General features: G+C 56.8%; 1 pseudogene; it reads right to left on the bottom strand.

Moving 5' to 3' along the window:
• Positions 1–5,931: 5,931 nt before the first annotated feature.
• LOC142863716 (uncharacterized) lies at positions 5,932–6,050 on the bottom strand (annotated as a pseudogene).
• Positions 6,051–23,514: the final 17,464 nt, after the last annotated feature.

Raw genomic sequence — 23,514 nt, 5'->3', positions numbered from 1 at the left:
ATGCCACAGCACTCACTCTAGCCTGGACAACAAAGTGAGACTCTGTCTCAAAAAAAAAAAAAAAAAAAAAAAAAAAAAAAAAAAAAGAATGCTTTAGCTGTGTCCCACAGGTTTTAATAACTTGTGTTTAATAACTTGTGTTGTCATTTAGTTAAAAAAAAAAAATCTTTTAATTTCCATCTTAATTTCCTCGTTTATAAAGTAATCATTTAATAAAAGGTTGTTTAGTTTCCATGACTTTATATAAAAATGAGAGCTCCTGTTAGGGTTAATTTCTACATTTATTTCATTATAATCTAAAAAGAGACATAGTATATGTTCTATTTTTTTTTAAAAAAAAAATTGTTTGAGACGTGCCTTGTGTCCTAAAATATGGTCAATCTTAAAAAATGACCCATGAGCTGATGAGAAGAATGTATATTCAGTGGTTTTGAGGTAAAATGTGCTATAAAATGTCAGTCAGGCCCATTTGTTCTAGAGTTCTGTTTAAGTCCATTATTTTGTTTAATTTATTGGTTTCTTTAAAACTACTTATTCAATATGTAAATAATCATTAAAAATTAAGTAAATATAAAAGTTAAAGGTTATAAAAAGTTTATATAAAGGTCTTATGGTCTTATAGGTTAAAATTAAATAAATTTGTTTATAAAATTTTATTAAAATTAACTTTAATCATTAGTACACTAATACAATAAAATTTGGTTTTCTCTTTTAAACTAAATTGTCATATAATAAGAATAACAAAAAATTTTTTATTCACCTTTTAATAAACTGCAAAAAAAGACACAAATTCAGCTTCCTTATTAACTTATACTGCAGTCTGTCTAATAAGTCTTATACTTGGTTAAGACACTGAGTCTCCTTTCTTAAACAAAAAAAATAGATTTTTTTAATAAAAAAAATTATAAAACAAAATGTTCTTATTAAAATGTATAACTTTGTCTAATTCAGAGGTTATTTAAAGGTTAAATCAAAATAAATTTAAAAAAAAAATAAAAAATTCCACTTATATAAAAAAAATGTAAAGAGACAATGAATATAAAAATATATTTTGGTAAAAAAGGTTAAACAAAAAAAATAATGTAAAAAAAGAATCTTACATAAAATTTTTGTCCTAAAATAAATAGTTATTTAAAAAAAAAATGTTAAGACAAAATCAAAAGTTTTAAGGTATGTTTTATAAATGGTGTGTGGTACGTGCAGGTAAAAATAAAGTTTATAAAAAAATGTATTAAAAAATTTTGGCTAAAACAAAGATTTCTGTCAATATTAATTTACTCTTAATAAAATAACATATATACTCATTTTAATTTTATAACGTTTTTTTCCTTTTAATATAAAAAGTAGTGTAGTACAAAAGGTGTTTAATTTTAATAATTGGCATTTTATGCATTGGTAAAACATTTTATGCTTTGTCAAATAATCCCTGTGCTCTCTTTATTAGGTTTTTTTTTTTTTTTTTTTTTTTTTTTTGAGACAGAGTCTCACTTTGTTGCCCAGGCTAGAGTGAGTGCCGTGGCATCAGCCTAGCTCACAGCAACCTCAAACTCCTGGGCTCAAGCAATCCTACTGCCTCAGCCTCCCGAGTAGCTGGGACTACAGGCATGTGCCACCATGCCCGGCTAATTTTTTACATATATAAATCAGTTGGCCAATTAATTTCTTTCTATTTTATAGTAGAGACGGGGTCTTGCTCAGGCTGGTTTTGAACTCCTGACCTTGAGCAATCCACCCACCTCAGCCTCCCAGAGAGCTAGGATTACAGGCGTGAGCCACCGCGCCCGGCTTCTTTATTAGGTTTTGACTAACTAAAAAAACTAAAGAAAGGTTAAAATTTGTATCCATATAACTTTATCACCTTTAAATTTATTTAATGTCTATCTCTCTCTTTGTTAAAATTATTTTATAGTGGTTTATAATTATATATACACAAATACTTTAAGCCTTTAATATTTGACAACCTTTCCAAAACTTAAATTCTAAATCCAGCCTTTTGACCTTAAACTAGCTTTTTACACATTAAAATCACCAAAAGTCTAAGACAGACTTTAAATTTATTTTAATGTGTCAAAACTATCCAGGGAACATTGTCAAATATAAAATGGTGTTTAACTTTCTTTGGGCTGTACTTATAAGTATGTTATTAATATACTAATATTATAAAATATTGACATGTCTTAATATGTGTTATCAGTAATAATTATAGTTATTAAGTAAAATTGCTATATGTCACAAAATAACCAATTTAGACTCTCTGTAACCATGGCTAGTCAAGTTTTATCATCTTTTAAGTAATTATTTTTCTTTAATTCATCTCAAAAAATAGTTCTTTCTGGCTAAGTCTAATTTTGGCTTCTTCAAGTAAAGGCCATAAAAAGGACTGACAAATCCACTTAAATACTGGTTTCTAAGTATTAGAGATTATGTATACTTTAAAAATTATGTATACCACTAGACTAAAACAAAACAAAGTTCCAAGACTTTAATTAAAAATTTAATATGACCATAAGTATAGCTAATTCAACCCTCATAAAATAGAACTAAATTTTCATATAAAGACTCTTTATTTAAAACATTACTAATTCTTTTGTTTTGTTTTCTAGAGTCCTAACAAATTTTAGGTAATTAACAAGTTTACCTAATCTCTGAGACCTTAAAACCATAAAATCTGCAAAAGCCTTGTTCAAATATCCTCCCTCTGAGCCCAGGGAATATTGCAGAAGAGGGGGCGTGCCAGATTATAAGGGCCAATTCTGAGGGATGGAATTAGTTTAGACCCTCCAAATAAAGGAGGGACACACAAAAAATACTCTGTCTTTTCAGGCCACATGCTGCAAATAGCCATCCCAATCATAAAAGTCTTTCTCTGCTTCCTATAAACTTAAAATAATTTTTATCAGTTATAAATTTATCCAAAAAAAATATAATAAATAATTTATCAGCCACCTTACTATAAATTACTAAATTTCCTCCTTAGCTTAATTGTTAATAATGCTTATATTTTGTTACAAGTTGTAGGTAAATTAGTCTTATAACTTTGCCTTTAAAATATTAAAAATCAAATGTTTCTCAAGTTTAATTTATGCCCTCCTCAAAATATTATACCTATAAAGACTAATTGTCCAAAAAAAAATTACATTTATTAAATTCTAAATTGATATCAGTTTTATAATCCTCAAATAAAATTTACCATAAAGTTCAATTGACTGTTAATACACAGGGTAAACACATTATAAGTCTGATTAAAAAAATATAATAATGCATAAAAAAATTATTTTTTTGGCTGGTTAGGCTGCTTGCTACCTTCTAATTCTACCTATAACTCTAATTATGTTTCCTGTAAATGCTATACCAGATACAAGAAAAAAAAAAAAATCAATCAAAGGCCCAAATCATAATAGCTAAAAAAATAAATCTGGTTCAGTTTTTTCAGAGTAGGCCCGAGGCCTGACTCTATCTAGCCCCCTTTAACAATTGGCTATTAAATCAAATAGAGTCATGTCCCTCCCCTAAAATATAACACCACCTATTTCACAACACCATGCGACCAGACAAACAACTCTAAAAATGAGCCTTCCTAGCACCATAAAACCAGACATCTCTAAAAATGAGCCTTCCTAGCACCTTGAGACCTCATGCTAGTTATTAGCCTACATATACATTCCATAAAATAATCTTTGGCCAACAGGGGGAACTAAAGACTAAACTCTAATTTTTTGCTAAAAACTCCTTCCTAAAAAGGCCAGCTGGGTTAGGCTGGCAAATGGTAAGGAGGCCAGCAGGGTTAGGCTGACAAAGGGTAAATTCCCACTAAGCGGCTTTTGTTAACCAAACAAAGCAGTGGTTTACTTCCTGACCTAATTCTGGTATGGCATTAACATCACCTAAAAAATAAAAAGCCCCTGTCTTAACTCAAGCATCCTAGCAGATGCCTATCATAAATTTAAAATATCTTAACTCAAACATCCTAGCAGGCGCCTATTATTGTAAATTTAAAATGTCCTCCTGTCTAGACCTCCCAGAGTGCTCATACCCTTATCTTAAAGTAAGCATATCCTTCCTGGTCTTCTAAATAAAGACTAACTCTCTCAGCCAATTGCCAGCCAAAGAATCTTTAAACCCACCTATAACCTATAAGCCCCCGCTTCAAAATGTCCCACCTTTTTAGGCCAAACCAATATATGCCTCTCATGTATTGATTTGTGACTTTGCCTATAACCCCTGTCTCTCTAAAAATATATAAAACTAAACTATAACCCAGCCACGGCGAGTCCACTTGCCCAAGGCCTCTTGGCAGTGGCTCCGGGTCATGGTCCTCAAATTTGGCTCAAAATAAATCTCTTTAAAATTATTTTACAGAGTTTAAATTTTTTTCCGTTAACAGTGCAGACACCCACCGGACCGTCAATCTCAGTTTTCGGATGTTTTTGCCACTCTAAGGACCTGCAGGCCAGCTGGGGCTTCTGGCAGAAAGAGAGCCCCGGAATCCAACGTGGAGAGCTGGGTGTACGTCCCCATGAGGAGGCGGTCCCCACCTCCCCAGCTCTCCCCTTGCGGGGAGCGGCAGCCCCGGGGCCTCAGAGAAGACACCAGGCTGGGCCCCCACCACACAGCGGGAGCACGTCCCCCGCAGGCCACTTAGCTAAGGCAGCCAGTGGATGGTTGGGTTGCGCGAGACGCTGGGGCAGCCCTGCTACCGGGTTCCTGGGAGGGCGTCCTGGAACCAGCGTCCACACCAAGCCCTTGGAAGGCCCAGGCGATGGAGGAGCCCCATCAGGCAGGGGCAGAGGACGGTGACAGGTGACAGGCCAGGCGGGAAGGAGTCAGTCAGGCAGGGGTCGAGGAGGAGACGGGCTGGGTAAGGGTTAGGGTTAGAGTCAGGGCACAAGTCACAATCGCAAAGACCTGGAAGCGACCCGAGTGCCCATCGACCCACGAGTGCATAAATAAAATGTGGCGCGTGGACACCACGCAGCGCCATTCGGCTATGAGGAGCAGCGGTGAGAGGGCACCTCTCGTGGTTCTCCTGGCCAGAGCTGGAACCCGTTCCAGTAAGCCAAGTATCCCAAGAATGGACACACGAGCACCACGTGCTCGCGCTCACCGGCAAATTGGTATGAACCGATGGACACTTAAGTGGACACAGAGGAATCACCTTCATCGGGTGGGCGTCGGGCGGGTGGGGGGAGGGGATGGGCATACACATCCATTAGGGATGGGGTGGGTGCGCACCGACTGGGGGATGGGCACACTTGAAGCTCTGACCCGAGGGGGGAGGCTGGGAGAGGGCAACGTACCCGACCTTAACACTGGTACCCCCACAATACGCTGGAACAACATGAGAGGTAAATGAATAAGAACACAGGGGGGAGGGGGGCACGGGCAACACATGTCACCTGAATACTTGTACTCCCATCATCTGCTTGAAAAGAGAGAGAAAAGAAAATGCAATAATAGAGATAGGAGACACTTTTTAAAAATAATGAATCCGAAGAGAAAAGTAAAAGGAGGCCTGTGGAGCAGGTCTGGGTGTCACTCCGGATCCCCCAACATCAGGTGCCACGACCAAAGATTCCTACGTGGAGCCCATAGAACCCCAAAAGCAACGGGACGAGTTCTGGTCACATACTCCCTCAAAATGACATCCTGGCCTTCTTCTGGAACTCCCTCCCCTCTCAGACTCTCAAGGTTTCCTCCAGCGTGTCGGTTCCCACAGACCAGACCTTCGGTCTCACACCTGACAGTCCAGATGCCACGCATGCTGCCCTGTGGTGGCGATGTCATGGCTTGGGACAAGAGGAGGCCCCACGGTGCGGGCGGGGGCGCCAGGCACCGCGGCGGGCGCTGAGGGTGGGGGTGACCCCCACCCCGGGCCGCCGCCACGCTCCCAGAAAGGGGACAGAACAAGAGGCAAAAAAAAAAAAAAAAAAAAGCCTACCGCACCCGGTATTCCCAGGCGGTCTCCCATCCAAGTACCAACCAGGCCCGACCTTGCTTAGCTTCCGAGAACAGACGAGATCCAGCGCGTTCAGGGTGGTGTGGCCCTAGATGGCGGAGGGCGCCCCTGCCACCCTCAAGAAGCTGAGCCTCTCTGCGCTTCCCCGCCGCCTCCTCCCGCCCCAGGCCCCGCGCCGGGCCGGGACTGTTGAGTTCGCCGGCTGGGTCCGGCGGGCTCCGAGGGACAGGGGTGACGGGCGGGGCGGGGCAGGCCGGGGTGGGGGGCTGTCTCTCTATACACACCCACACACACTCACAGTCACTCACACTCACAGAAGATGCGCCTCCACGGCTGGACTGGCCAAGGTGGAGACCTTCCAGCCCCCCTCCTCTCCTCGCCTGGCCTCCTTCACCTACCTGCTGCCCACCCCCAGCGAGTCTCCGCCACTGCCACCACCACCTCCGCCGCTGACTGCGCACGCGCGGGGCACTGGCCCTTTGACCCCAGCTAGGGGCCGCCCTCCCCCACAACCCCTTTCAGCTGTGCCCCCCCCACCCCCCGCCCTGTGGCGTGGGCTGCCACCTATTCCCCCAGGCCAGGGCTGGGGCACAGCACAAGGGGGAGGGGAGCGAGTGTATGGGGCGTCTCCCTCTCGGGATGTGTCCCATGGGTGGGGTGGGGTGGCGTGGTTTCTGGGGTGCTGAAGAAATCAGTCCCCTCCATCTCCTACCTCTGGAAAACGCCCAAGCCCTTGGAGAACTGCCCGAACCGCTACCGTGGGGGCCGGGACCCTCCTCTGTGTCCTCCTGTGGCCCAGTCCAAGGGCCCTGGGCCTGGCCAGGGCTGCATTGGACCCCAACCACACCGGTGTGTGGACTCGCGAAAAATCGGCGAGTAGATATTGGATTCCAGCTTCATTGAGGTCATTTCACTAATGAGTGCACCGGAAAGAGTTTCCTAATCCATCTGTGAGGGTGGCAACTGAAGGAGAATTTTAAAGCTGACAGAATAGGAGAGGAAAGGCATAGGAGATTTCCACACCCAGTAAGGAAGCCTTTCCCGAAATGGAAGAAAGAAACGAGCAAACAGAGACACCAGTAGCCCGCCCAGATCAGAGTCTGCCCCTTAGAGAAAGCACCCTGACCAGGTTCACCCGTGGGTGGGTGGCGAGCTAGCGGCATTCAAAGAGCGAGGCCCGCAGTCTGTGCGGAAGACACCTGCACTCGGGTGTGTGTGGCTGCACAATTCACAAGCAGCTCCAGATGTTAATCCAAGGAGAAGCCAGGGAGTTCCCAATGCCCCAAGTGTCCTCAGCCCACGACCGGCTGCTGTGGGAATGCGAAGCCCGGCTCCCGGTCTCAGAGTGGGACAACCAGGAGGTGTGATGTACACCCCGGGGTTCCCAGGGTGTACATGACCCAGGAGGATCAGGCTGAAGCTGGGACTTGGCCTCAAAGTGTCTCCTCGCATGGCCACGCCCTTCCCCTTCCTGCTCCTCTACTCTTGGTGCCCCTCCATCCAGGGGCCAGACCTTAACAGTCACCCGCAAGAGAATCCTGGTCCCAAAGGAGCCTTCTGGGGGACCCGTGCTGAGAGAAGTTGTGGGCATGGCCCGCTGGGGCTCTGCCCGACTCAGGGCTGAGAGATGCAACCTCCCAGCTCTGGGTCCCTGCAGGAAGTGTTGGCAAGCACAGGGCCAGTCCTCCAAAGGCCCAGGTGCAGGGAGCCCAGGCCAAGCAGCCTGTGCAAGAAGCCACATGCCGTGCCACCCCGGGAACAGGACTGCAGGTCACGGCCCCTCCCACATCCTCCTCCTCCTCCTCCTCCTCCTCCTCCCCCCCACCCTGACATGGCCCAGGGCTCAGAGACACCTCAGACTCTTGCTACCCAAAGTGCAAAGGGCATCAGTTGCTCCTCCAACCCCCCCGCCCAGCAGACCACGTTGTCCAGCCAGCCCCCGGGCCTCCCTGGGGTGCCCAGCACAAAAGTGCAGACAGCCACTGGACCCTCAATCTCAGTTTTCGGATGCTTTTGCCACTCTAAGGACCCGCAGGCCAGCTGGGCCTTCAGGCAGGACAGAGAGCCCCGGAATCTGACGTGGAGAGCTGCGTGTACGTCCCCATGAGGAGGCGGTACCCACCTCCGCGGCTCTCCCCTTGTGGGGGGCGGCAGCCGCAGGGCCTCAGGGAAGACACCAGGGACACTTAGGTATGGCTGCTCGAGACTGCTGCGGCCACCCTGTTGCCGGGTTTCTGAAGGGCTTCCTGGAAGCAGCGTCCACACCAAGCCCTTGGAAGGCCCAGGCGACGGAAGAGCCCGTCAGGCAGGGGCCGAGGACGGTGACAGGCTGGGCATGAAGGAGCCGGTCAGGCAGGGGCCGAGGACGGTGACGGGCCGGGTGGGGAGGAGGGAAGGAGCGAGTCAGGCAGGGGCCCAGGTGATGGCCCGGGCGGGGAGGAGGGTGTCAGGCAGGGGCAGAGGATGGTGATCGGCCGGGCGGGAAGGAGCCATTCAGGCAGGGGCCCAGGACAGTGACGGGCCTGGCGGGGAGGAGTGCGTCAGGTAGGGGCAGAGGAGACGAGCTGGGTAATGGTTAGGGTTACAGTTAGGGCACGATTCACAATCGCAAAGATGTGGAAGCGACCGAGTGCCCATCCATCCAGGAGTGCATTAATAAAATGTGGTGCGTGGACACCACGGAGTGCCGTTCGGCTATGAGGAGCAGCGGTGAGAGGGCACCTCTCGTGTTCTCCTGGCCAGAGCTGGATCCCGTTCCAGTAAGCCAAGTATCCCAAGAATGGACACACGAGCACCACGTGAGCGCGCTCACCAGCAAATTGGTACGAACGGATGGACGCCTAAGTGGACAGAGAGGAATCACCTTCATCGGGTGGGTGTCGGGTGGGTGGGGGGAGGGGATGGGCATACACATTTATTAGGAATGGGGTGGGTGCCTACCGACTGGGGGATGGGCGAACTTGAAGCTCTGACCCGAGGGGGGAGGCTGGGAGAGGGCAAGGTACCCGACCTTAACATTGGTACCCCCACAATACGCTGGAACAACATGAGAGGTAAATGAATAAGAACACAGGGGGGAGGGGGGCACGGGCAACACATGTCACCTGAATACTTGTACTCCCATCATAAGCTTGAAAAGACAGAGAAAAGAAAATGCAATAATAGAGGTAAGAGACACTTTTTAAAAATAATGAATCCAAAGAGAAAAGTAAAAGGAGGCCTGTGGAGCAGGTCTGGGTGTGACTCCGGATCCCCCAACATCAGGTGCCACCACCAAAGATTCCTACGTGGAGCCCATAGAACCCCAAAAGCAACGGGATGAGTTCTGGTCACATACTCCCTCAAAATGGCATCCTGGCCTTCTTCTGCAACTCCCTCCCCTCTCAGCCTCTCAAGGTTTCCTCCAGCGTGTCGGTTCCCAAAGAGCAGACGCTGTGTGGATCTGGCCGTATCCACACACCCATGGGAGACAGGCAGGCAGGGCGCTGTGTGGAACTGGCTGTGTCCACTCACGCATGGGTGACGAGAAGGCAGAGCGCAGTGCGAAACTGGCTATGTCCACACACCGACAGGAGACGGTCAGGCAGGGGTTTGTATGGAAGTGGCTGTGTCCACACAAACACGGGAGAAGAGCAGGCAGGGCGCAGTGTGGACCTGGCTGTGTCCACTCACCTATGGGAGACGGGCAGGTAGGGCACAGTTTGGAACTGGCTGTGTCCACTTACCCAGGAGAGACGGGCAGGCAGGGCGTGGTATGGATCTGGCTGTTTACACACACCCATGGGATACGGTCAGGCCGGGCGCTGTGTGGATCTGGCTGTGTCCACACACCCATGGGAGATGGGAAGGCAGGGCACTGTGTGGAACTTGCTGTGTCCACACAGCCACCGGAGACGGGCAGGTAGGGCACAGTGTGGAACTGGCTGTGTCCACTCACCCACAGGAGACGGGCAGGCAGGGCACAGTGTGGATGTGGCTGTGTCCAATCACCCATGGGAGAGGGGCAGGCAGGGCTCTGTGTGGAACTGGCTGTGTCCACTCACCCACGGGAGACAGGCATGCAGGCGCAGTGTGGATGTGGCTGGATACACGCACCCACGGGAGACGGGCAGGCAGGACGCTGTGTGGAACTGGCTGTGTCCACACACCCATGGGAGACAGGCAGGCAGGGTGCAGTGTGGATCTGGTGTTTCCACAAACTCACGGGACACAGGCAGGCTGGGCGCTGTGTGGATCAGGCTGTGTCCACACACTCACGGGAGACGGGCAGGCGGCGTGCAGTGTGGATGTGGCTGTGTCCACTCACCCATGGGAGACGGACAGGCAAGTCGCAGTGTGGAACTGGCTGTGTCCACACACCCATGGGAGACCGGCAGGCAGGGCGCAATGTGGACTGGCTTTGTCCACACACCCACGGGAGATGGGCAGGCAGGTATCTGTGTGAAACTTTCTGTGTCCACTCACCCACTGGAGATGGACAGGCAGGGCACAGTGTTGATGTGCCTGTGTCCACTCAACCATGAGTGACGGGCACTCAGGGCGCAGTGTGGATCTGGCTGTGTCAACTCAGCCATGGGAGACGGGCAGTCAGGGCGCAGTGTGGAATTGGCTGTGTCCGCACACCCACGGGAGACGGGCAGGCAGGGCGCAGTATGGATGTAGCTGTGTCCACTCACCCAAGGGAGACGGGCAGACTGGGCACAGTGTGGAACTGGCTGTGTCCACACACCTACGGGAGATGGGCAGGTAGGGCGCAGTGTGGATCTGGCTGTTTCCACACACCCATGGGTGACGGGCGGGCAGGGCGCCTTGTGGAACTGGCAGTGTCTAATCACCCATGGGAGATGGGCAGGCAGGGCTCTGTGTGGAACTGACTGTGTCCAAACACCCACGGGAGTCGGGAAGGCAGGGCGCAGTGTGGATCTGGCTGTGTCCACTCACCCATGGTTGACGGGGAGGCAGAGAGCAGTGTGGATCTTGCCGAGTCCACACAACCACGGGAGGCAGGCTGGCAAGCCTTGTGTGGGTCTGGCTCTGTCCAAACACCCATGAGAGACAGTCAGGCAGGGTGTTGTGTGGATTTGGCCTTGTCCACAACCACAGGAAACGGGCAGGAAGGGCGCTGTGAGGAACTGGCTGTGTCCACACACCCATGGGGACCGTTAGGGAGTGCGCAGTGTGGAACTTGCTGTGTCTACACACCCAATGGAGATGGGCAGGAAGGACGCTTTGTGGATGTGGCTGTGTCCACTCACCCTCGGGAGATGGGCAGGCAGGGCGCTGTTTAGAACTAGCTGTGTCCACACAAATATGTGAGATGGTCAGGCAGGGTGCTTGTGGATGTGGCTGTGTCCAGAAACCCACGGAACTGGCTGTGTCCACTCACCCACGGGAGACGGGCAGGCAGGGTGCAGTGTGGATGTGGCCGTGTCCACACATCCATGGTAGACGGGCAGGCAAGGCGCTGTGTGGATCTGGCTGTGTCCACTCACCCACAGGAGACGGGCAGGCAGGGTGCTGTGTGGATATAGCCGTGTCCACACACCCACGGGAGACGGGCAGGCAGGGCGCAGTGTGGATCTGGCCGTGTCCACACACCCACGGGAGACGGGCAGGCAGGGCGCAGTGTGGATGTGGCTGTGTCCAATCACCCACGGGAGATGGGCTGGCAGGGCGCAGTGTAGATCTTGCCATGTCCACACACCCACGGGAGATGGGCAGGTTGGGTGCCGTGTGGATCTGGCTGTGTCCACTCAGACACGGGAGACGTGTAGGCAGGTAGCAGTGCGGATCTGGCTGTGTCCACTCATCCAAGGCAGACGGGCAGGCAGGGCGCACTGCGGATTTGGCTGTGTCCAATCACCCACGGCAGACGGGCAGGCAGGGCGCAGTGCGGATCTGGCTGTGTCCACTCACCCACGGGAGACGGGCAGGCAAGGCGCAGTGTGGATCTGGCTGTGTCCTCTCACCCACTGGAGACGGGCAGAGAGGGTGCTGTGTGCATCTGGATATGTCCACTGACGCACGGCAGACGGGCAGGCAGGGCGCAGTGCAGATATGGCTGTATCCACTCACCCACGGCAGACGGGCAGGCAGGGCGCAGTGCGGATCTCGCTGTGTCCACTCACCCACGGGAGACGGGCAGGCAAGGCACAGTGTGGATCTGGCTGTGTCCACTCACCCACGGGAGACGGGCAGAGAGGGTGCTGTGTGGATCTGGCTATGTCCACTGACAGACGGCAGACGGGCAGGCAGGGCGCAGTGCAGATCTGGCTGTGCCCACTCACCCACAGCAGCCGGGCAGGTAGGGCGCAGTGCGGATCTGGCTGTGTCCACTCACCCACGGGAGACGTGCAGGCAAGGCGCAGTGTGGATCTGGCTGTGTCCACTCACCCACGGGAGACGGGCAGAGAGGGTGCTGTGTGGATCTGGCTATGTCCACTGACGCACGGCAGACGGGCAGGCAGGGCGAGTGAAGATCTGGCTGTGTCCACTCACCCAAGGCAGATGGGCAGGCTGGGCGCAGTGCGGATCTGGCTGTGTCCACTCACCCACGGGAGACGGGCAGGCAAGGCGCAGTGTGGATCTGGCTGTTTCCACTCACCCACGGGAGACGGGCAGAGAGGGTGCTGTGTGGATCTGGCTATGTCACTCATCCACGGCAGACGGGCAGGCAGGGCGCAGTGCGGATCTGGCTGTGTCCACTCACCCACGGGAGACGTGCAGGCAAGGCGCAGTGTGGATCCGGCTGTGTCCACTCACCCACGGGAGACGGGCAGAGAGGGTGCTGTGTGGATCTGGCTATGTCCACTGACGCACGGCAGACGGGCAGGCAGGGCGCAGTGCAGATCTGGCTGTGTCCACTCACCCAAGGCAGACGGGCAGGCTGGGCGCAGTGCGGATCTGGCTGTGTCCACTCACCCACGGGAGACGGGCAGGGAAGGCGCAGTGTGGATCTGGCTGTGTCCACTCACCCACAGGAGACGGGCAGAGAGGGTGCTGTGTGGATCTGGCTATGTCCACTGACCCACGGCAGACGGGCAGGCAGGGCGCAGTGCGGATCTGGCTGTGTCCACTCACCCACGGCAGACGGTCAGGCAGGGCGCAGTGTGGATCTGGCTGTGTCCACTCACCCACGGGAGACGGGCAGGCAAGGCACAGTGTGGATATGCCTGAGTCCACTCACCCACGGGAGACGGGCAGAGAGGGTGCTGTGTGGATCTGGCTATGTCCACTGACCCACAGCAGACGGGCAGGCAGGGCGCAGTGCGGATCAGGCTGTGTCCACTCACCCACGGCAGTCGGGCAGGCAGGGCGCAGTGCGGATCTTGCTGTTTCAACTCACCCACGGGTGATGGGCAGGCAAGGCGCAGTGTGGACCAGGCTGTGTCCACTCACCCACGGGAGACAGGCAGAGAGGGTGCTGTGTGGATCTGGCTATGTCCACTTACACAAGGCCGACGGGCAGGCAGGGCACATTGCGGATCTGGCTGTGTCCACTCACCCACGGTAGACGGGAAGGCAAGGCGCAGTGTGGATCTGGCTGTGTCCACTCACTCACGGCAGACGGGCAGAGAGAGTGCCGTGTGGATCTGGCTATGTTCACTGACCCACAGCAGACGGTCAGGCATGGCGCAGTGTGGATCTGGCTGTGTCCACTCACCCACGGGAGACGGGTAGGGAAGGCGCAGTGTGGATCTAGCTGTGTCCACTCACCCACGGGAGACGGGCAAAGAGGGTGCTGTGTAGATCTGGCTATGTCCACTGCCCCAGGCAGACGGGCAAGCAGGGCGCAGGGCGGATCAGGCTGTGTCCAATCACCCACGGCAGACGGGCAGGCAGGGCGCAGTGCGGATCTGGCTGTGTCCAATCACCCATGGCAGACCGGCAGGCAGGGCGCTGTGCGGATCTGGCTGTGTCCACTCACCCATGGCAGACGGTCAGTCAGGTCGCAGTGCGTATCTGGCTGTGTCCACTCACCCACGGGAGACGGGCAGGCAGGGCCCAGTGCGGATCTGGCTGTGTCCACTCACCCACGGCAGATGGGCAGGCAGGGCGCAGTGCGTATCTGGCTGTGTCCACTCACCCACGGGAGAAGGGCAGGCATGGCGCAGTGCGGATCTGGCTGTGTCCACTCACCCATGGGAGACGGGCAGGCAAGGCGCAGAGTGGATCTGGCGGTGTGCATTCACCCACGGGAGACGGGCAGAGAGGGTGCTATGTGGATCTGGCTATGTCCACTGACCCACGGCAGACGGGCAGGCAGTGCGCAGTGCGGATCTGGCTGTGTCCAATCACCCACGGCAGACGGGCAGGCAGGGCGCAGTGCGGATATGGCTGTGTCCACTCACCCACGGGAGACGGGCAGGCAAGGCGCAGTGTGGATGTGGCTGTGTCATATAACCAACGGGAGACGGGTAGAGAGGGTGCCCTGTGGATCTGGCTATGTCCACTGACCCACGGCAGACGGGCAGGCAAGGCGCAGTGCGGATCTGGCTGTGTCCACTCACCCACGGCAGACTGTCAGGCAGGGCGCAGTGCGGATCTGGCTGTGTCCACTCACCCACGGGAGATGGGCAGGCAGGGCGCAGTGCGGATCTGGCTGTGTCCACTCACCCATGGGAGACGGGCTGGCAAGGCGCAGTGTGGATCTGGCGATGCCCATTCACCCACGGGAGACGGGCAGAGAGGGTGCTGTGTGGATCTGGCTATGTCCACTGACCCACTGCAGACGGGCAGGCAGGGCGCAGTGCGGATCTGGCTGTGTCCAATCACCCACGGCAGACGGGCAGGCAGGGCGCAGTGCGGATATGGCTGTGTCCACTCACCCACTGGAGAAGGGCAGGCAAGGCGCACTGTGGATCTGGCTGTGTCCACTCACCCACGGCAGATGGGCCTGCAGGGCGAAGTGTGGATCTGGCTGTTTCCACTCACCCACGGGAGACGTGTAGGCAAAGCGCATTGTGGATGTGGCTGTGTCATCTAACCAAGGGGAGACGGGTAGAGAGGGTGCCGTGTGGATCTGGCTATGTCCACTGACCCACGGCTGACGGTCAGGCAGGGCGCAGTGCGGATCTAGCTGTGTCCACTCAACCACGGGAGACGGGCAGGCAGGGCGCAGTGCGGATCTGGCTGTGTCCACTCACCCACGGGAGACGGGTAGGCCAGGCGCAGTGTGGTTCTGGCTGTGTCCACTCACCCACGGGAGACGGGCAGAGAGGGTGCTGTGTGGATCTGGCTATGTCCACTGACCCACGGTAGACGGGCAGGCAAGGCGCAGTGCAGATCTGGCTGTGTCCACTCACCCACGGCAGACGGTCATTCAGGGCGCAGTGCGGATCTGGCTGTGTCCACTCACCCACGGGAGACGGGCAGGCAGGGCGCAGTGCCGATCTGGCTGTGTCCACTCACCCACGGGAGACGGGCAGGCAGGGCGCAGTGTGGATCTGGCTGTGTCCACTCACCCACGGGAGACGGGCAGAGAGGGTGCTGTGTGGATCTGGCTATGTCACTGATCCACGGCAGACGGGCAGGCAGGGCGCAGTGCGGATCTGGCTGTGTCCACTCACACACTGCAGACGGGCAGGCAGGGCACAGTGCCGATCTTGCTGTGTCCACTCACCCACGGGAGACGGGCAGGCAAGGCGCAGTGTGGATCTGGCTGTGTCCACTCACCCACGGGAGACGGGCAGAGAGGGTGCTGTGTGGATCTGGCTATCCACTGACAGACGGCAGACGGGCAGGCAGGGCGCAGTTCAGATCAGGCTGTGTCCACTCACCCACGACAGACGGGCAGGCAGGGCGCAGTGCGGATCTGGCTGTGTCCACTCACCCACGGGAGACGGGCAGGCAGGGCGCAGTGCCGATCTGGCTGTGTCCACTCACCCACGATAGACGGGCAGGCAGGGCGCAGTGCGGATCTGGCTGTGTCGAATCACCCACGGCAGACGGGCAGGCAGGGCGCAGTGCGGATCTGGCTGTGTCCACTCACCCACGGGAGACGGGCAGGCAGGGCGCAGTGCCGATCTGGCTGTGTCCACTCACCCACGGGAGACGGGCAGGCAGGGCGCAGTGTGGATCTGGCTGTGTCCACTCACCCTTTGGTGACGAGCAGGCAGGGCGCAGGGTGGAACTGGCAGTGTCTCCTCGCCCACGGGAGACGGACAGGCAGGGCGCAGTGTGGATCTGGCTGTGTCCACTCACCCTTGGGTGACGAGCAGGCAGGGCGCAGGTTGGAACTGGCAGTGTCTCCTCGCCCACGGGAGACGGGCAGGCAGGGTGTTGTGTGAATCTGGCCGTGTCCACACACCCACGAGAGACGGGCAGGCAGGGCGCATTTTGGAACGGGCTGTGTCCACAAACCCATGAGAGACGGTCAGGCAGAATGCTGTGTGGATGTGGCTTGTCAACACACACACGGGAGACGGGCAGGCTGGGCGCATAGTGGATCTGGCTGTGTCCACACACCCAAGGGAGACCGGAAGGTAGGGCACAATGTGGATATGACTGTGTCCACTCACTGACGGGAGACTGGCAGGCAGGGTGCAGTGTGGAACTGGCTGTGTCCACAAACCCACGGGAGACGGGCAGGCCTGGTGCAGTATGGATATGGCTGTGTCCACTCTCCCACGGGAGACGGGAAGGTAGGGCGCAGTGTGGAACTGGCTGTGTCCAAAAACCCACGGGAGACGGGCAGGCCTGTTGCAGTATGGATATGGCTGTGTCCACTCTCCCACGGGAGACGGGAAGGTAGGGCGCAGTGTGGAACTGGCTGTGTCCACTCACCCACGGGAGACGGGCAGGGAGGGCGCAGTGTGGATCTTGCCATGTCCACACATCCACGGGAGACGGGCAAGCAGGGCGAAGTGTGTATGTGGCTGTGTCCACTCAGTCACGGGAGATGGGCAGGTAGGGCGCAGTGTGGAACTGGCTGGTTCCACTCTCCCATGGGACACGGGCATGCAGGGCTATGTGTGGAACTGGCTGAGTACACTCACCCATGGGAGATGGGCAGACAGCAGGCAGTGTGGAAGTGGCTGTGTCCACACATCATTGGGAGATGGGCAAGCAGGGAGCAGTGTGGATCTGGCTGTGTCCACTCACATACGGGAGACGGGCAGGTAGGGCACAGTTTGGAACTGGCTGTGTCCACTCACCCACGGGAGACGGGCAGAGAGGGTGCTGTGTTGATCTGGCTATGTCCACTGACAGACGGCAGACGGGCAGGCAGGGCGCAGTGCGGATCTGGCTGTGTCCACTCACCCACGGCAGCCGGGAAGGCAGGAAGAGTGCGGATCTGGCTGTGTCCACTCACCCACGGGAGATGGGCAGGCAGGGCGCAGTGCGGATCAGGCTGTGTCCACTCACCCACGGGAGACGAGCAGGCAAGGCGCAGTGCGGATCTGGCTGTGTCCACTCACCCACGGGAGATGGGCAGAGAGGGTGCTGTGTGGATCTGGCTATGTCCACTGACAGACGGAAGACGGGCAGGCAGGGCGCAGTACAGATCTGGCTGTGTCCACTCACCCAGGGGGGACGGGCAGAGAGGGTGTTGTGTGGATCTGGCTATGTCCACTAACCCACGGCAGACGGGCAGGCAGGGCGCAGTGTGCATCTGGCTGTGTCCACTCGACCACGGGAGACGGGCAGAGACGGTGCTGTGTGGATCTGGCTATGTCCACTGACCCATGGCAGACGGGCAGGCAGGGCGCAGTGCGGATCTGGCTGTGTCCACTCACCCAAGGCAGATGGGCAGGCAGGGCGCAGTGCGGATCTGGCTGTGTCCACTCACCCACGGCAGACGGGCCGGCAGGTCGCACTGTGGATCTGGCTGTGTCCACTGACCCACGGGGGACGGGAAGGCAAATCGCAGTGTGGATCTGGCTGTGTCCTCTCACCCACTGGAGACGGGCAGAGAGGGTGCTGTGTGGATCTGGCTGTGTCCACTGACCCACGGCAGACGGGCAGGCAGGGCACAGTGCGGATCTGGCTGTGTCCACTCACCCACGGTAGTCGGGCAGGCAGGGCGCAGTGCGGAACTCGCTGTGTCCACTCACCCACGGGAGACGGGCAGGCAAGGCGCAGTGTGGATCTGGTTGTGTCCACTCACCCACGGCAGCCGGGCAGGCAGGGCGCAGTGCGGATCTGGCTGTGTCCACTCACCCACAAGAGATGGGCAGGCAGGGCGCAGTGCGGATCTGGCTGTGTCCACTCACACACGGGAGACGAGCAGGCAAGGCGCAGTGCGGATCTGGCTGTGTCCACTCACCCACGGGACATGGGCAGAGAGGGTGCTGTGTGGATCTGGCTATGTCCACTGACAGACGGAAGACGGGCAGGCAGGGTGCAGTGCAGATCTGGCTGTGTCCACTCACCCACGGGAGACGGGCAGGCAAGGCGCAGTGTGGATCTGGCTGTGTCCACTCACCCACGGGAGACGGGCAGGCACGGTGCAGTGTGGATCTGGCTGTGTCCACTCACCCACGGGAGACGGGCAGGCACGGTGCAGTGTGGATCTGGCTGTGTCCACTCACCCACGGGAGACGGGCAGAGAGGGTGCTGTGTGGATCTGGCAATGTCCACTGACAGACGGCAGATGGGCAGGCAGGGAGCAGTGCGGATCTGGCTGTGTCCACTCACCCACGGCAGACGGGCAGGCAGAGCGCACTGCGGATCTGGCTGTGTCCACTCACCCACGGGAGACGGGCAGGCAAGGCGCAGTGCGGATCTGGCTGTGTCCACTCACCCACGGGAGACGGGCAGGCAAGGCGCAGTGTGGATCTGCCTGTGTCCTCTCACCCACTGGAGACGAGCAGAGAGGGTGCTGTGTGGATCTGGCTATGTCCACTGACGCACGGCATACGGGCAGGCAGGGCGCAGTGCAGATATGGCTTTGTCCACTCACCCACGGCAGCCGGGCCGGCAGGGCGCAGTGCGGATCTGGCTGTGTCCACTCACCCACGGGAGACGTGCAGGCAAGGCGCAGTGTGGATCTGGCTGTGTCCACTAACCCACGGGAGACGGGCAGAGAGGGTGCTGTGTGGATCTGGCTATGTCCACTGACGCACGGCAGACGGGCAGGCAGGGCGCAGTGCAGATCTGGCTGTGTCCACTCACCCAAGGCAGACGGGCAGGCTGGGCGCAGTGCGGATCTGGCTGTGTCCACTTACCCACGTGAGACGGGCAGGCAAGGCGCAGTGTGGATCTGGCTGTGTCCACTCACCCACGGGAGACGGGCAGAGAGGGTGCTGTGTGGATCTGGCTATGTCCACTGACCCACGGCAGACGGGCAGGCAGGTCGCAGTGCGGATCTGGCTGTGTCCACTCACACTCGGGACACGGGCAGGCAAGGCGCAGTGTTGATCTGGCTGTGTACACTCACCCACGGGAGACGGGCAGGCAAGGCGCAGTGTGGATATGCTTGTGTCCACTCACCCACGGGAGACGGGCAGAGAGGGTGCTGTGTGGATCTGGCTATGTCCACTGACCCACAGCAGACGGGCAGGCAGGGCGCAGTGCAGATCAGGCTGTGTCCACTCACCCACGGCAGTCGGGCAGGCAGGGCGCATTGCGGATCTTGCTGTGTCCACTCACCCACGGGTGATGGGCAGGCAAGGCGCTGTGTGGACCTGGCTGTGTCCACTAACCCACGGGAGACAGGCAGAGAGGGTGCTGTGTGGATCTGGCTATGTCCACTTACCCACAGCCGACGGGCAGGCAGGGCACATTGCGGATCTGGCTGTGTCCACTCACCCACGGGAGACGGGCAGGCAAGGCGCAGTGTGGATCTGGCTGTGTCCACTCACTCACGGCAGACGGGCAGAGAGAGAGCCGTGTGGATCTGGCTATGTTCACTGACCCACAGCAGACGGTCAGGCATGGCGCAGTGCGGATCTGGCTGTGTCCACTCACCCACGGGAGACGGGTAGGGAAGGCGCAGTGTGGATCTAGCTGTGTCCACTCACCCACGGGAGACGGGCAAAGAGGGTGCTGTGTGGATCTGGCTATGTCCACTGCCCCAGGCAGACGGGCAGGCAGGGCGCAGTGCGGATCAGGCTGTGTCCAATCACCCACGGCAGACGGGCAGGCAGGGCGCAGTGCGGATCTGGCTGTGTCCAATCACCCATGGCAGACAGGCAGGCAGGGCGCTGTGCGGATCTGGCTGTGTCCACTCACCCACGGCAGACGGTCAGTCAGGTCGCAGTGCGGATCTGGCTGTGTCCACTCACCCACGGGAGACGGGCAGGCAGGGCGCCGAGCGGATCTGGCTGTGTCCACTCACCCACGGCAGATGGGCAGGCAGGGCGCAGTGCGTATCTGGCTGTGTCCACTCACGAACAGGAGACGGGCAGGCAAGGCGCAGTGCGGATCTGGCTGTGTCCACTCACCCACGGGAGACGGGCAGAGAGGGTGCTGTGTGGATCTGGCTATGTCCACTCACTGACGGGGGACGGGCAGAGAGGGTGCTGTGTGGATCTGGCTATGTACACTGACCTACGCAGACGGTCAGGCAGGGCGCAGTGCAGATCTGGCTGTGTCCACTCACCCACGGCAAACGGGCTGGCAAGGCACAGTGCGGATCTGGCTGTGTCCACTAACCCACGGCAGACGGTCAGGCAGGGCGCAGTGAGGATCTGGCTGTGTCCACTCACCCACGGGAGACGTGTAGGCAAGGCGCAGTGTGGATATGGCTGTGTCCACTCACCCACGGGAGACGGGCAGAGAGGGTGCCGTGTGGATCTGGCTATGTCCACTGACCCACGGCAGACGGGCAGGCAGGGCGCAGTGCGGATCTGGCTGTGTCCACTCACCCACGGTACACAGGCAGTCAGGGCTCAGTACGGATCTCGCTGTGTCCACTCACGCACGGGAGACGGGCAGAGAGGGTGCTGTGTGGATCTGGCTATGGCCACTGACCCACGGCAGAAGGGCAGGCAGGGCGCAGTGCCGATCTGGCTGTGTCCACTCACCCACAAGAGACGGGCAGAAAGGGCGCAGTGCGGATCTGGCTGTGTCCACTCACTCACGGGAGACGGGCAGGAAAGGTGCAGTGTGGATCTGGCTGTGTCCATCACCCACGGGAGACAGGCAGAAAGGGCGCTGTGTGGATCTGGCTATGTCCACTGACCCATGGCAGACGGGCAGGCAGGGCGCAGTGCGGATCTCGCTGTGTCCAATCACCCACAGCAGATGGGCAGGCAGGGCGCAGTGTGGATCTGGCTGTGTCCACTCACCCACGGGAGACGGGTAGAGAGGGTGCTGTGTGGATCTGGCTATGTCCATTGACGCACGGCAGACGGGCAGGCAGGGCGCAGTGCGGATCTGGCTGTGTCCAATCACCCACGGCAGACGGGCAGGCAGGGTGCAGTGCGGATCTGGCTGTGTCCACTCACCCACGGCAGACGGGCCGGCAGGTCGCAGTGTGGATCTGGCTGTGTCCACTGACCCACGGGAGACGGGAAGGCAAATCGCAGTGTGGATCTGGCTGTGTCCTCTCACCCACTGGAGACGGGCAGAGAGGGTGCTGTGTGGATCTGGCTATGTCCACTGACCCACGGCAGACGGGCAGACAGGGCACAGTGCGGATCTGGCTGTGTCCACTCACCCACGGTAGTTGGGCAGGCAGGGCGCAGTGAGGAACTCGCTGTGTCCACTCACCCACGGGAGACGGGCAGGCAAGGCGCAGTGTGGATCTGGCTGTGTCCACTCACCCTCTGCAGCCGGGCAGAGAGGGTGTTGTGAGGATCTGGCTATGTCCACTGACCCACGGCAGACAGGCAGGCAGGGCGCAGTGCGGATCTGGCTGTGTCCACTCACCCACGGAGGCCGGGCAGGCAAGGCGCAGTGTGGATCTGCCTGTGTCCTCTCACCAACTGGAGTCGGGCAGAGAGGGTGCTGTGTGGATCTGGCTATGTCCACTGACGCACGGCAGACGGGCAGGCAGGGCGCAGTGCAGATATGGCTGTATCCACTGACCCACGGCAGACGGGCAGGCAGGGCGCAGTGCGGATCTCGCTGTGTCAACTCACCCACGGGAGACGGGCAGGCAAGGCGCAGTGTGGATCTGGCTGTTTACTCTCACCCACGGAAGATGGGCAGAGAGGGTGCTGTGTGGATCTGGCTATGTCCACTGACCCACGGCAGACGGGCAGGCAGGGCGCAGTGCGGATCTGGCTGTGTCCACTCACCTATGGCAGACAAGCAGGCAGGGCGCAGTGCCGATCTGGCTGTGTCCACTCACCCGCGGAAGACGGGCAGGCAAGGCACAGTGTGGATCTGGCTGTGTCCACTCACCCACGGGAGACGGGCAGAGAGGGTGCTGTGTGGATCTGGCTATGTCCACTGACAGACGGCAGACGGGCAGGCAGGGCGCAGTGCAGATCTGGCTGTGTCCACTCACCCACGGCAGTCGGGCAGGCAGTGCGCAGTGCGGATCTGGCTGTGTCCACTCACCCACGGGAGACGTGCAGGCAAGGCGCAGTGTGGATCCGGCTGTGTCCACTCACCCACGGGAGACGGGCAGAGAGGGTGCTGTGTGGATCTGGCTATGTCCACTGACGCACGGGAGACCGGCAGAGAGGGTGCTGTGTGGATCTGGCTATGTCCACTGACGCACGGCAGACGGGCAGGCAGTGCGCAGTGCAGATCTGGCTGTGTCCACTCACCCAAGGCAGACGGGCAGGCAGGGCGCAGTGCGGATCTGGCTGTGTCCACTCACCCACGGGAGACGGGCAGGCAGGGCGCAGTGCCGATCTGGCTGTGTCCACTCACCCACGGGAGACGGGCAGGCAGGGCGCAGTGTGGATCTGGCTGTGTCCACTCACCCTTTGGTGACGAGCAGGCAGGGCGCAGGGTGGAACTGGCAGTGTCTCCTCGCCCACGGGAGACGGACAGGCAGGGCGCAGTGTGGATCTGGCTGTGTCCACTCACCCTTGGGTGACGAGCAGGCAGGGCGCAGGTTGGAACTGGCAGTGTCTCCTCGCCCACGGGAGACGGGCAGGCAGGGTGTTGTGTGAATCTGGCCGTGTCCACACACCCACGAGAGACGGGCAGGCAGGGCGCATTTTGGAACGGGCTGTGTCCACAAACCCATGAGAGACGGTCAGGCAGAATGCTGTGTGGATGTGGCTTGTCAACACACACACGGGAGACGGGCAGGCTGGGCGCATAGTGGATCTGGCTGTGTCCACACACCCAAGGGAGACCGGAAGGTAGGGCACAATGTGGATATGACTGTGTCCACTCACTGACGGGAGACTGGCAGGCAGGGTGCAGTGTGGAACTGGCTGTGTCCACAAACCCACGGGAGACGGGCAGGCCTGGTGCAGTATGGATATGGCTGTGTCCACTCTCCCACGGGAGACGGGAAGGTAGGGCGCAGTGTGGAACTGGCTGTGTCCAAAAACCCACGGGAGACGGGCAGGCCTGTTGCAGTATGGATATGGCTGTGTCCACTCTCCCACGGGAGACGGGAAGGTAGGGCGCAGTGTGGAACTGGCTGTGTCCACTCACCCACGGGAGACGGGCAGGGAGGGCGCAGTGTGGATCTTGCCATGTCC

This window comes from Microcebus murinus, chromosome 22 (assembly GCF_040939455.1).
Source record: "Microcebus murinus isolate Inina chromosome 22, M.murinus_Inina_mat1.0, whole genome shotgun sequence".
Classification (NCBI taxonomy): Eukaryota; Metazoa; Chordata; class Mammalia; order Primates; family Cheirogaleidae; genus Microcebus; species Microcebus murinus.
Note: the sequence above shows the minus strand (reverse complement) of the source record. Positions and strands in the feature narration are given on the sequence as shown.